At 47.1% G+C, this 13,182-nt stretch overlaps 1 protein-coding gene across 14 annotated transcripts in view; it reads left to right on the top strand.

Moving 5' to 3' along the window:
* LPP (LIM domain containing preferred translocation partner in lipoma) overlaps window positions 1-13,182 on the top strand; it is a 371,586-nt gene that overhangs the window by 325,461 nt on the left and 32,943 nt on the right. The window contains exon 11 of one of the 14 annotated variants that reach the window (XR_010307211.1): window positions 13,054-13,127. The exons of the other annotated variants lie outside the window; for them this stretch is intronic. The gene's annotated coding sequence lies outside the window, so the exon portion shown is untranslated. The remainder of the gene's footprint in view (window positions 1-13,053; window positions 13,128-13,182) is intronic. 14 annotated transcript variants of the gene reach the window in all.

The raw sequence follows: 13,182 nt of genomic DNA, 5'->3' as shown, positions 1-13,182 counted from the left end.
TGGGATGAATCTTGTGCTTACCTGACCCTTCTGAAGCCTGCATCTGTTTTGGGTTTTTTTTTTTTAGTGGCTTACCATCTGTTACAGGGGATGGCTTGTGCCTTTTATTTTGCCACTAGACAGGAGGAAGAGGTTCCTTTGCAGGGGAGAGAGGAGGTCAATAACCTTCTTTACAAACTAGAATTCTAAAGAAAGGGGAGGAAGCATACCATGAGATGCTGAGGCATGCCGTGCAGGAGCTTCTTTATGGAGACTCAGAGGCTCATATGAAAAGAGGACAAAGCTAATTCATCTTGCTGTCTAGCATGATGGGATGAAAAGGCTGCACACCAAAGATGTAAGAGGAAAAAATTCCTAGTGCTTTTAGAAGACATGAGAGCCTGAGTCCTACCCAGACTGCACTGGACTCACCTTGGCGAAGGATCTCTGAGACCATGCACTTTGCTGAGGGTGGCTTAGAGGATGTAATGGTTTTTTTCTCAGTGCTTAGGTAACTGGTCCCGGTCACTCCATGGGATTGTAAGAGGCAGCGCACTCAATTTTCAGCCCACGGTTGCTTCATGGTGTTGATTGTTGTGGATGCAGCTGACTGATGTCGAGGTAGATAGTGAGGAGATCAGGTCATGCCTTGGGATGATTTGCTTTCCAGAGAGCTGAGCAGAACACTGCTTTATAGGAAAACCAGCTATAGATTATGGAGGTAAAGCAGGTTCATGCTGGCAATGTTGATAGTGTTATGAGGGGGTGTTTTCGGAGTAGGCACCATAGTGCCTGACAGTATCTTAGTAGCTGTATCTCTGCGGGAAGATTGGGCATAAAGTGCTGGTTGACTGATGCAATGCTATCCTGGTAGCTCCAAGTTTTGCTGGTTGTGGCCAAATCACTTCCCACTCCTCTTTGTGATCCATTTTTAAGGATGTCTCTATTAGGTGAAGGCTTCTCCACAACTGAGCTAGCTTGAGACTTCTGTGATGGCTTGATAGAATCCAGATCTTTTCTCCTGCATGTGTTGGCAGCCATAACAACTTGAATCGTTGTCTTCTCTCTGCCTTGCACTTTTCATATTGGGTTATGTGAACTAAATGTTGATTTGACATGTATAATCTAGAGCAGTTATACCCTGGGAAACTTTGTGAAGGAAGTTCTTCCTCTGAGTGCACCAGCTGCTGCCATTCAGTGAACTTCTTGCCTCACAGATGAATTTCACTGACCAACTGCATGTTCTTGGGAAGCAAATAGCTTCCCTTTCACAAGGACCAGTGAGATTTTATGCCTCCTGGCTGTACATACTGCATGAGAGGGGATGGTGAAGATTTCCTTTTAGAAGGTAGCCCAGCTCTTGTCTGCCTTTGAAAACTAGCAGAAGCAGCTGGAAGGAAGGAACAATGCATTATGCACCAGTATCGTTGTAGTAGGGGGAAAATCCTCCTCATACGTGGTCAAGGTTGAATGGTTAGATGGCAAACCACACCTAGTGTTTGTGGCAATCATCTCTGCTTTGCTTGCAATTGTGCTTCACCACCTTCTCAGCAAACTATTTGCTGCTTTCACCTGTTGCCACCTGAGCAGCATCTAGAGATCCCTCTGTAATAAGCTCTCACTGTGGTGTGTCAGTGAATGACAGGACATAGGCTCTGCCTCTAGAACAGCTTTCCAGGTAGACAGCAGAAAGTGAGAGGGGAAAGGCAGTGGCATTGCCTCCATACTGCAGCTAGAGGATTAGATGCAATTAGTTTACAGCATGGATCTCTGCTACTGGAGGCCTTCAAGCACAGGCAGGGCAAACAGTTACAATCTATCTGAACCTTCTCTGGGCAAGAACAGACCCAGAGGTCTTCTCTAGGCCTGCATTTCATCTATTTCTGAGCTCAAATGATGTGTCCAAGACAGTAAACACAGCATGCAGCTCGGATCTTCCATGTCATAGAGTCATAGAATCAACCAGGTTGGAAGAGACCTCCCAGACCATCCAGTCCAACCTAGCACCCAGCCCTAGCCAGTCAACCAGACCATGGCACTAAGTGCCTCATCCAGGCTTTGCTTCAACACCTGCAGGGACAGTGACTCCACCACCTCCCTGGGCAGCCCATTCCAATGCCAATCACTCTCTCTGACAACAACTTCCTCCTAACATCCAGCCTAGACCTCCCCTGGCACAACCTGAGACTGCGTCCCCTTGTTGTGTTGCTGCTTGCCTGGGAGAAGAGACCAACCCCACCTGGCTACAACCTCCCTTCAGGTAGTTGTAGCCAGCAATGAGGTCCCCCCTGAGCCTCTTCTTCTCCAGATTAAACAACCCCAGCTCCTTCAGCTTCTCCTCATGTTCCTGTGTTCTTCCTAGCTGCAGCCTGCAAAGATCTTCACATGGAGATGTACCCTTCTTTTCTTTCCCTCCTCAAACCACTGCTGTTTGGAGACTGAGCATGAATGTGAATAAGCAGCTGCAAGCTGAGTAAGGGCTCTTGGGAAACTCAGGAGGGCAGGAAGTACCATGAGAGTATTCCCTTCCATAAAGTCTTTCTGCTTGCTTATAACCTCACATAGTTGTCAAATCAGCTGGCTGAAGACAATTATTTTGGCAGGGTTGTGATTTCTTTGAAACAGGGCCTGTAATTTAAATGTGCTTTTCCATCAGATCCATTTATTTCTGAGTTGGCTCTGTCCTTCCTAAGGCAGTGATGTCAGAGTGTGCAGAGTGTCCAGAGGTGAAAAAAATTCCACACTCAGTAACATAAACACAGTTAATTGTTTTAGCAAACTTGTGGTTATTTTGCAGTGCTGGTGCTGGGCTGGCAGAGCTGCTGGTCTTGCAGCCAGCCTGTGATACCTGCCTGTAACAGAGCTAAATCTGTCCTGGGAGGGACCTATTTGGATTGTGCAGGTATAATTTTCCCGTAGCAGGCTTGCAGAGAACAGAAAGTCCTGTCTCGCTCTGATTCCAGCTGCCCTCCTCCTTCAGCCCAGACAGCAATTTGCGAGGCGAGAGGGCTTTTGAAGCATGCCACTTCAGCCATCTCCTTGGTGAAGCCACACTCCAAAGCATTTGCTCTGGCAAAAGCTCAGTCTCTGAGTCGATCCTCCCTCTAGCGTCCTGCCTCTGTTTCTTCACTCCAGGACATCAGTTTGTCTGCCTGCAGTGTTTGTTTGCAGGAAACTGTTTAACTGTTAACTGTTTAATACAAACCCCAGTGGGCTTGGTGGATTTCTGGTTAGAAGAAACAAAGTCATGCCAGCTTAGGGGAAGCACAAGGAGTGTGAATGATGATGCATCAGGAACAGGGTGGCCAGTAGGACAAGGGAGGTTATTCTTCCCCTGTACTCAGCACTGGTCAGGCCACCCCTTGAGTACTGTGTCCAGTTCTGGGCTCCTCAATTCAAGAGAGATGTTGAGGTGCTGGAAGGTGTCCAGAGAAGGGCAACAAAGCTGGTGAGGGGCCTGGAACACAAACCCTATGAGGAGAGGCTGAGGGAGCTGGGGGTGTGCAGCCTGGAGAAGAAGAGGCTCAGGGCAGAGCTCATTGCTGTCTGCAACTACCTGAAGGGAGGCTGTAGCCAGGTGGGGTTGGTCTCTTCTCCCAGGCAACCAGCAATAGAACAAGGGGACACAGTCTCAAGTTGTGCTGGGGGAGGTCTAGGCTGGATGTTAGGAGGAAGTTGTTGTCAGAGAGAGTGATTGGCATTGGAATGGGCTGCCCAGGGAGGTGGTGGAGGCACCGTCCCTGGAGATGTTCAAGCAAAGCCTGGCTGAGGCACTTAGTGCCATGGTTTAGTTGATTGGCTAGGGCTGGGTGCTAGGTTGGCCTGGATGATCTTGGAGGTCTCTTCCAACCTGGTTGATTCTATGATTTACATCCTTGCTGTTTGACCCTTTAACACATAGAATCGTAGAATCAACCAGGTTGGAAGAGGCCTCCAACATCATCCACTTCCTGGCCTTCAGTTGTTTTCAGATTTCTCATCTTACCTAATGCTCTTTAGGTAGTTATTTTTTCAAACTACTCTGAATGATTATGATGCCCACTAAAAGTTGCTTCCGACCAAACCTGGGTATTTTCCTTGCTCATACAGTGGAGGAAAAGGGAGAGGACCAACGCTGAAATGAAAGCTGGCTTTCAGATGTTCTGAAGGGCTGAGATTTGAAGTATAACCATTGCAGTAGCTCCTGACAGTGTAGTTTTTTTGTTTAAGGACATGTTTGAAGCAATACACTCTCTTGGCATTCCACCAACAGAGGTATCTGTGTAAATGCAATCTGTGTTGAAGCCAGACAACACTTACCAAAAGTATTTAATATTTCCTACAGCAAGCCATCTGTGACTGGTCATATTTTAGGAAGCAAATGAGCATCATAGCAATGTTCTCCACTCAATTGGAGTAACTTTTAGACTTTTTAATTTAAATGTGCTGCCAAATATTTATGTTCTGTTGTGAAAAGGAAAATATTTGTTTGACATCCTATTCTCCCTGGCAATTCACACTCAGTTGCTCCTCTCAGTGCTTTTCTCATGGGTAGTGCAAAAGAAGGGTGTTCTTGAAGCTGTCTTTTGGGCTTGATCCTAAGCAGCAAGCAGGGGTAGCTGTAGCACATGATGGGGCATCGTAGGGAGCAAGAGAAGGTTGAGCCTTGGGTCCTTGCATAGCAGATGCGGTGTGCAACAGGGACAGATTTCAGTAGTTGTCACAATCTGGCCCCAAACTGATGGGTTGAAGGGTGGTGGAACAGCCACCAGAGCACAGACAGCTACTGCAGCACTCCTGCCAACATGCAAAAGGCTCAAGAGTTCCCAGAAGAGGCAAAGCACTTTGCAAGATGTCTTCCAGAGCATCTGCCACAGACACTGCGACCATCACCAAGGCAACCAACTTGCCAGAATTTAGCAGCAGCAAGGCAGAAGGAAAAATTAGCAATGGCCTGAATCATAACCAGCAAATGCTGTTGAGCCTCAACTGCCCTGCTGGAGCTGAGATCTGCTCTAAGTAGCATATGCCCTGCTTTTGTTTAGTAAGAGCCTTGTGTTATATCCTGCTCCACAGGCTTAAACTTAATCACTCTGAGGTAGTGAAATGCACTTATTGCAGGGACACCTCCCACTAGAACAGGTCACTCAAGGCCTCATCCAACCTGGCCTTGAGCACCTCCAGGGAGGGAGCAGCCACAGCCTCCCTGGGCAACCTGTGCCAGTGTCTCATTGCCTTCAGTATAAAGAACCCTTTCCTAACATCTAGGTTGAATCTCCCCTCTGCCAGTTTAAACCCAGTAGGCCTTGTCCTGTAATGGTTAATTCACCTTGGAAAGGCCAAAATGTGGTGGTGTAGCACCAGTTTTTCACTCTGCCCTCGTTCAGAATGGTCCAAAGAACTTGCCCAGACTTACTGCCTTGGGACTACTGCAGCCAGTAGAAGTCCAGTTGAGTCATCAGCACATAGCCTGTCTACATGTGTCTGTCACCTGTGGTATCAGTGCCACACATAGCTCTGGCCAGCCTGATCTAGGGTAGAGTGCCCCTGCCCATGGCAGGGGGGTTGAATCTAGATGATCCTTGTGGTCCCTTCCAACCCTGACTGATTCTATATTCTTTCTTACATGCTGGAAAGAGGCCCTTGCAGCACAGAGAAGGGAAAGCAAGCATCCTGATTTGCTCTATTAGCTCTGACAGGTTTACTTTCAGTGTGGCATGGCAATAAGATTAAAGTTTTATAGCAATATCACCTTCATCCAGACAGGGAAAAAAAAACCCCAAGCCTCAAAAACATAAAACCTCTCCTCTCTGCTACTTATATTTCAAACTCTTTTACAGAGCTTCTGCATCTGTTAATAAAAGCCTTAATTCATTTGGAACATTTTATTGTCACTTTAGAGAAAAGTTTAATCAGAATTATTGCCCTTCTAACATTCCCTTAACCTTTGTGTTTTAGATTCAGACCCTGCCAGTTAAATTTTAAAATCCCTTTTTTTTATAGACTTGAATGCCCCCATCTCTGTTTTTAGAGGGTGCTTTTGCACAGAAATGCCATACTCTGTCTTAAGGTCATGTGAAAACTTATAAGGCTCTAATGTGAGCACTGTTCACTTTCCACTGAAGTGTCTTGCATGCCCTATTAATTACTTTAATGGTGACATGCTGCTTTAAAGGAGTTCTTTATTAATGCCACTAAATCTCTTTTTATTGTTGTTTAAACACTTTTTCTTTCCTTTATGTAGATGTATTTAATCCTTTCTGTCTTTAAAACAAATGAGTGCATAACTCCTCGTGAAGCATTTGACACTTCCATAGAATCATAGAATCAACCAGGTTGGAAGAGACCTCCAAGATCATCCAGGCCAACCTAGCACCCAGCCCTAGCCAGTCAACTAAACCATGGCACTAAGTGCCTCATCCAGGCTTTGCTTGAACACCTCCAGGGACGGTGACTCCACCACCTCCCTGGGCAGCCCATTCCAATGCCAATCTTTCTCTCTGCCAACAACTTCCTCCTAACATCCAGCCTAGACCTTCCCTGGCACAACTTGAGACTGTGTCCCCTTGTTCTGTTGCTGGTTGCCTGGGAGAAGAGCCCAACCCCACCTGGCTACAGCCTCCTTTCAGGTAGTTGCAGACAGCAATGAGCTCTGCCCTGAGCCTCCTCTGCTGCAGGCTGCACACCCCCAGCTCCCTCAGCCTCTCCTCACAGGGCTCTGCTCCAGGCCCCTCACAGCTTTGTCGCCCTCCTGTGGACACCTTCCAGCACTGCAACATCTCTCTTGAATTGAGGAGCCCAGAACTGGACACAGCACTCAAGGTGTGGCCTGACCAGTGCTGAGCACAGGGAAAGAATAACCTCTCTCGTCCTGCTGGCCACACTGTTCCTGATGCAGGCCAGGATGCCATTGGCTCTCTTGGCCACCTGGGCACACTGCTGCCTCATCTTCAGCCTACTATCTACCAGTACCCCCAGGTGGTCCCTTTCTGCCTGGCTGCTCTCAGCCACTCTGTCCCCAGCCTGTAGTGCTGCTTGGTGTTGTTGTGGCCAAAGTGCAGAGCCCTGCACTTGGCCCTGTTAAATCTCATCCCATTGGCCTCTGCCCACCCATCCAGCCTGTCTAGGTCCCTCTGCAGGGCTCTCCTACCTTCCAACAGATCCATCCTGCATTCTCAGGAGGAGGTAGGGGAGCATCTTGCCTGGAACATTCACATCCCAGCAGAAACATGCACATCTGTACTTGTGTCTGCAAACATCTGTTAGAGTGTGGTGGAAGCAGGTTTTGAAAGCTGATACCTGTCTTTGAAGAAATAATATACAGTGAACTTGCTTTTGCTCTTCCAGGATGTGGAGATTTTAGAGGTCAGTTGGCTTTCTTGTTGAAAAAGGCAGCACTCCCAGTTCAAGAGAGGACTTGCTTATGTTTGAGCCCTTTCCTGGCAAGGAGGACACACTGAGCTCTCTGAAGTACTGGTGTACTATTTGTTCATTTTAACCTTAAAGACACATAGGATTCTCTCTACCAGTTTATTTGTAGAGTAGCCCTTCTACTGAACTAGTCAAGGATTTAGATCTCAGTCTTTTGTTGTTTTTTTAAGGTAATATCTTCTACAAAATAGGTATTTTTGACCCATATCAGTTGCAGATTTTCTTGGTCTGGGAAGGGGAAACAGAACAGGAAAAAAAATAACCTTTGAGACCTCAAGAAGCACACAAATTACTAAAGAACTTGCTGTGTTTTGGTTTGCTAACCCACTCTTGGCAATGAAAATTAAACTCTTATTACCAAGCAATGTTATTCTTTAGTCACTTTGCATAGAATCATAGAATGACTTGAGTTGGAAAGGACTGTAAAGACCACTGATTTTCAACTCTCCTGCCATGGACAGGGACACCTTCCACTAGACCAGGTTGCTCTAAGCCTCATCCTGCCTGGTCTTAAACACACCCAAAGATGAGGCATCCACAACTTCTCTGGGCAACCCATTTCAGTGTCTCACCATCCTCAGAGTAAAGAACTTCTTCCAACTGTCTAATATAAATCTACCCTGCTCTACTTCCAAACCGTTGCTCCCTGTCCTATCACCACATGCCCATCTCACTAGTCCCTCTGCTTTGACAGTGTTATGTGCAGAGTGTTGCCTTTCCAATAGCCATTGGTGGTGGCTTTGCCATGGAGCTCTCCCACATTTGAGCTCTGTAAATAAATGTCACTGTCTTTAAATAAAACCACACTCCATTGTTGAAAAAACTACTTGTGCAGTGGTTTCACCAACAGTGGCTAACCTCTTCTTTGGTGGGGGAAGAGTGGCTTTGGGCTGGGGGTTGTATTTTGTTTCCTACAGGCAAAGTATGAAAACTTGTGTTCATTGTGGGATCTGTCTCTCAACTTCTCACCTCTCAGATGACTTCAGGCTCCTAAAAGCATCTGTGTCCATCTGAGCGATTAGAGCTTCTGTGCACCTTTGCCTGGCCAGTGTGTGCATGCACACAAACTTGCACAGGAGGAGTCTAGAAGCCTCAATTCAGTGTGCAATGGTTTGACATTTGCCAGTGAAAGGTATGCCTTTGTCTCATGGACTTTCCCTCAGGTTTGTCCAAATCAGTCTGCTGTAACAGTAGTTACTGATTATCAGTAACACACTTTGCTGTTGAGTGAGCAAAGCCCTTTGCTTACAGTTCCTGTTTTAATTTTGGGAGCAGGCAGTCTACTCAAGTATGTATAAGATACTAAATGGTACCTTCTGTATTTTCAGTTATTGCTAAAGGGCATCCTTTGTCTTTTAGAATAAGAAGCTAATGAAATGACAAAGCTAAGTGCTGTTTGGAGGGCCGTGGCTGTAAAGTTGCTCTAGATCAGACAAGGAACCTGATCCTGTGAATTGGACTAGTCTAAGACATGAGCCTGTTCCTATTGATCCCCATATGAGTCAGTCGTCAGCAAGTTTGCAGATGACACCAAGCTGGGGGCAGATGTGGCTGGGCTGGAGGGCAGAAGGGCTCTGCAGCAGGACCTTGACCGCCTGGATAGATGGGCAGAGTCCAATGGGATGGCTTCAATAGCTCCAAGTGCAGGGTGCTGCACTTTGGCCACAACAACCCCATGCAGAGATACAGGCTGGGGTCGGAGTGGCTGGAGAGCAGCCAGACAGAGAGGGATCTGGGGGTGCTGATTGATACCCGCCTGAACATGAGCCAGCAGTGTGCCCAGGTGGCCAAGAGAGCCAGTGGCATCCTGGCCTGCATCAGGAATGGTGTGGTCAGCAGGAGCAGGGAGGTCATTCTGCCCCTGTACTCTGCACTGGTTAGACCTCACCTTGAGTACTGTGTTCAGTTCTGGGCCCCCCAGTTTAGGAGGGACACTGAGATGCTTGAGCGTGTCCAGAGAAGGGCGACGAGGCTGGGGAGAGGCCTTGAGCACAGCCCTACGAGGAGAGGCTGAGGGAGCTGGGATTGGTTAGCCTGGAGAAGAGGAGGCTCAGGGGTGACCTTATTGCTGTCTACAACTACCTGAGGGGTGGTTGTGGCCAGGAGGAGGTTGCTCTCTTCTCTCAGGTGGCCAGCACCAGAACAAGAGGACACAGCCTCAGACTGTGCCAGGGGAGATTTAGGCTGGAGGTGAGGAGAAAGTTCTTCACTGAGAGAGTCATTGGACACTGGAATGGGCTGCCCGGGGAGGTGGTGGAGTCGCCGTCCCTGGAGCTGTTCAAGGCAGGACTGGACGTGGCACTTGGTGCCATGGTCTGGCCTTGAGCTCTGTGGTAAAGGGTTGGACTTGATCTATGAGGTCTCTTCCAACCTTGGTGATACTGTGACACTGTGATGCTGTAATGGGAGCTGAATTAGATTTCTGGTACCCAAGACAGCATGGCTATTGAAGCATAGACCCCATCTCATAGAATGATCTCTTAATTGTGTGAGAAATCCAGACTGGCTTCCCTGAATAAGTTTTCAGTTCCTGTTTTTTGCAGCAGAAGAGTAAGGAGGATTCAAATGAATTTTAGTGGAAATTGCCTAAAATGAAGTGAAAAGCTTTTTTTTTTTCCCCTTCCCCCTTAAGCTTGTGCTTACTTCCCTTTTCCCTTGTGGTTACCTTGTTTATTTTTTAAATATATAATCACATTTTAAAGCAGTGTAAATAAATTGCAAAGTGTGCTCCAATGGGGTGGATAAATATATTCCATCTGCTGGGGAGTGATTATTAAATAATTCACAAGTGGCAAACCCAGGAGTGGTTATCCATTTTTTTTCCCCTCATTCATGGGTAATTTTTCTGCATCCCGTAGGAGCTCATTATGTTTTCTTTGTACATAATGTTTAAAGCCTGGCACTAACCCCTCCATCTACACTCCCTTCAGTTGTCCCAAAATATTTCTGCGTGTTTGTGCCTGCATCTGTTGGCAGAGGAAGATGTTTGTTTCCTTTCTTCCTTCCCATCCTCCCCCCAGCCCCCCATCTTTTATTCTTTCTTCTGCTGAGAGAAGGTGAGCATTGATGTATGATGGGCAGTTGGGAAGCAAACCTGCTTGTGTGCAAGGGAATTTGCTGCTGTGCAGGTGGAGAATGGGTCACATCCCTGCTCTCACCCCTGTGTGGGAATCGGTGTCACTTTGGGGCTGTGGCAGCAGTTAAGGTTTAGCTCAAACTTCAGCATTTACAAGCAAAAGAACAGCAACTGGGGAGGAGTAGGACATGCATCTGAAGAGCTCTTTGTTTTTCTCAATGTTAGGCAGGATTTGGTTATCTTCTAAGAGACCAGGAGTGAGCTCAGTGAGCCTGGTTTGTGGATAAACAGCAAGCAGTTATCTCATAAAAGCTAGAGCCATATCATAGGATGATTTTGACTGGAAGAGACCTGAGAGATCATCTAACCCAACCTCCTGCCATAGGAAGTGATACCTCTCAACTAGCCCAGGTTAGGCTACTGAAGGCCTTGAACATATGCAGGGAAGGGGCATCCACAACCCCTCTGGACAATGCATTCCAGAGTCCTGCCACCCTCCTAGTGAAGAATTTCTGCCCAAGATCCAAACTAAACCTATTCTCCTTCAATTTAAATCCTTTTCCTCTTTCCTATCAGTGGATACTCTTGTACAGAGTCCCTGTGCAGCCTTCCTGTAGGCTCTCTTCAAGTGCTGCAAGGCAAGCTCTAAAGGCCCCTGGAGTCTTCTCTGTGCTGAACAATCCCAGTTCCCTTAGCCTATCCTGATAGCAGAGGTGATATCCCATCAGTGGAAAAATTGCCACAGAGATATGGATTGGTGGGCATTGAGTCTCCCCTTAAGGGAAGAGCTTGGCTCCTCCAGGTAGGTAGCAGACTCAAAAGCTTCTCCTGTGGGCCTTTAGCAGGCTGAGAAGGCAGCTGGCAGGATGACTGGATGGAGCTGGCACAAAGCAGGAGGTTGCACACTCAGCAGCTGGCAGTCCAATGCTGGATCCCATCTCAGCAAGGTTCATGTTCCCATAACTGCATCTGCATTACTGGGCAGGAGGTGAGGGACCACCATCCCATCCTGCATGCCAGCACCCAAGGTCCTGTGGTCAGAGCTGGGCTCTGCACCAGGCTGGAGGCAGATGTTTGCAGTTAGAGAGCAATCACTATCTTGGTGCTAAAATGTGGAATTAGCCACAGGAATCTTTTTTCCTCTGATGATGAAGAAGGGAAGGTAAAAATGTCTCTTATGCTTTCTCTGTTTTTCTAGGGAGCCAGGTGAATCCAGCTGCCCTCATAGGGGTAAACAGCAGTCCTACTCCCAGTCCAAATGTCCTTGCTGTCAGGCAGAGAGGAACAAAACCCTCTCACTGAGAAGCAGGGAGCTGTTTTCTTTCTCCCACTTTTGTGTTTCGTTGGTTGGGGAATTTTAGCTAAGGGAAGAAAATGAAGTAGTGTGGTTGTGAATTAGCAGAACCTTGAGCATGAGCCTTGAACATTGTGCTTGTTTATGAAGGCTTTTCTTTCCTTCACAAGCCACTTTGCAAGCTCATGTTCTGTATAGCTCCATCACAGTCAAAACTATGATCAGAGTCACACTTCTCATGCCTGATTTCTGTGCAAAACATGAGCTTTGCTGTTTTCAGTCTAGGATTAAAGTGTTACAACTACTGAGACTGGTGTTGACTCTGGGCTCCCTTCCCCATCTCATTTCCTGCTCCAAATGATGGGTAATTTTTACTCCTGGCAATGATGCTCCTGGATGGAAGAGCACAGGGAAGCTAATATCCAGATGAAAAGAACTGTGACAAGAGATCATACTGAATATGAAGTCTCAGAGCAAATGAAGAGTGAGGTTTGGCACTGTATGCACTACAGACACGCAAAACAGGAGGTTAGACTTTGCAGAGCAAGGGCCGGGAGGATAGATTGAGGTGTGCTGGCCAGCAGGCTGGCTGCAGGAAAGTTGTCATGAACTCAGGGTTTGCTGGGCAGCTCTAACTTAAATCTTTAGAAACTGGAGAAAGATAAAACCACTAAGAGCTGGAAGGGTGTTTGAAGGATGCTGCTGGAGCTGGAGAGAACAAAATTACTGCCATTCTGACTCTTCTGTACCTGGGCTCATCCTTATATTAGCAATTCTCCAGCCATACAGCGTGGGAAGTGCCTGTGTTCTGCTTGCAGACCTGGACTGCTGGCATTTCCATCAGGGATTCCATTTAATTCTCTGTTCATTGATGTCCTTGATATTAACCCTGCTTGAAAGCAGCAGGAACAGCAAGCTCAGTTCTCTAGAGACAGGATCGGGATGCAGAGAGAGACATTTCTGTGATGTCCTGTTTTAACTTTCACCCACACATGCTGCTGCCTCTCCCTCTGGAGCTTGCTGTCTTCAGGTCTCTGGCTCCTTTTTTGTTTGAATTCCCTTTTTATTATGGTGATCTAATCGCTGCTTTTGTCTTCTCTGTCAAGCCCCTTCAGAGTGAGAGGAGGCTCCACCACCGGACACACACTCAGGATGCTGACACAAAGCCTGTCTGCTGGGCTCTAACGTTGTGTGGCACCTGTAGCACTGTGCCATTAAGAAAACTGTAGTTGCCAAATGTTTCTGGGTTTACATAAAGCTCTTCCACCAAGGTTGTTATCTGATTTTTCTCTAGTGCTGAGAGGAGCAGCTGAATCAGACAAGAGACCTTGTAGGTGGAATGCATTATGTCCAAAAATCAATCATAAGGTAAGGTAGGAATAGAATTGAGTTTATTTACAGTCCGTTGACTTTTATAGTTAGC

The sequence above is a fragment of the Pogoniulus pusillus genome, chromosome 26, assembly GCF_015220805.1.
Source record: "Pogoniulus pusillus isolate bPogPus1 chromosome 26, bPogPus1.pri, whole genome shotgun sequence".
Taxonomy (NCBI): domain Eukaryota; kingdom Metazoa; phylum Chordata; class Aves; order Piciformes; family Lybiidae; genus Pogoniulus; species Pogoniulus pusillus.
This window is presented reverse-complemented; position numbering and strand designations above follow the sequence as displayed.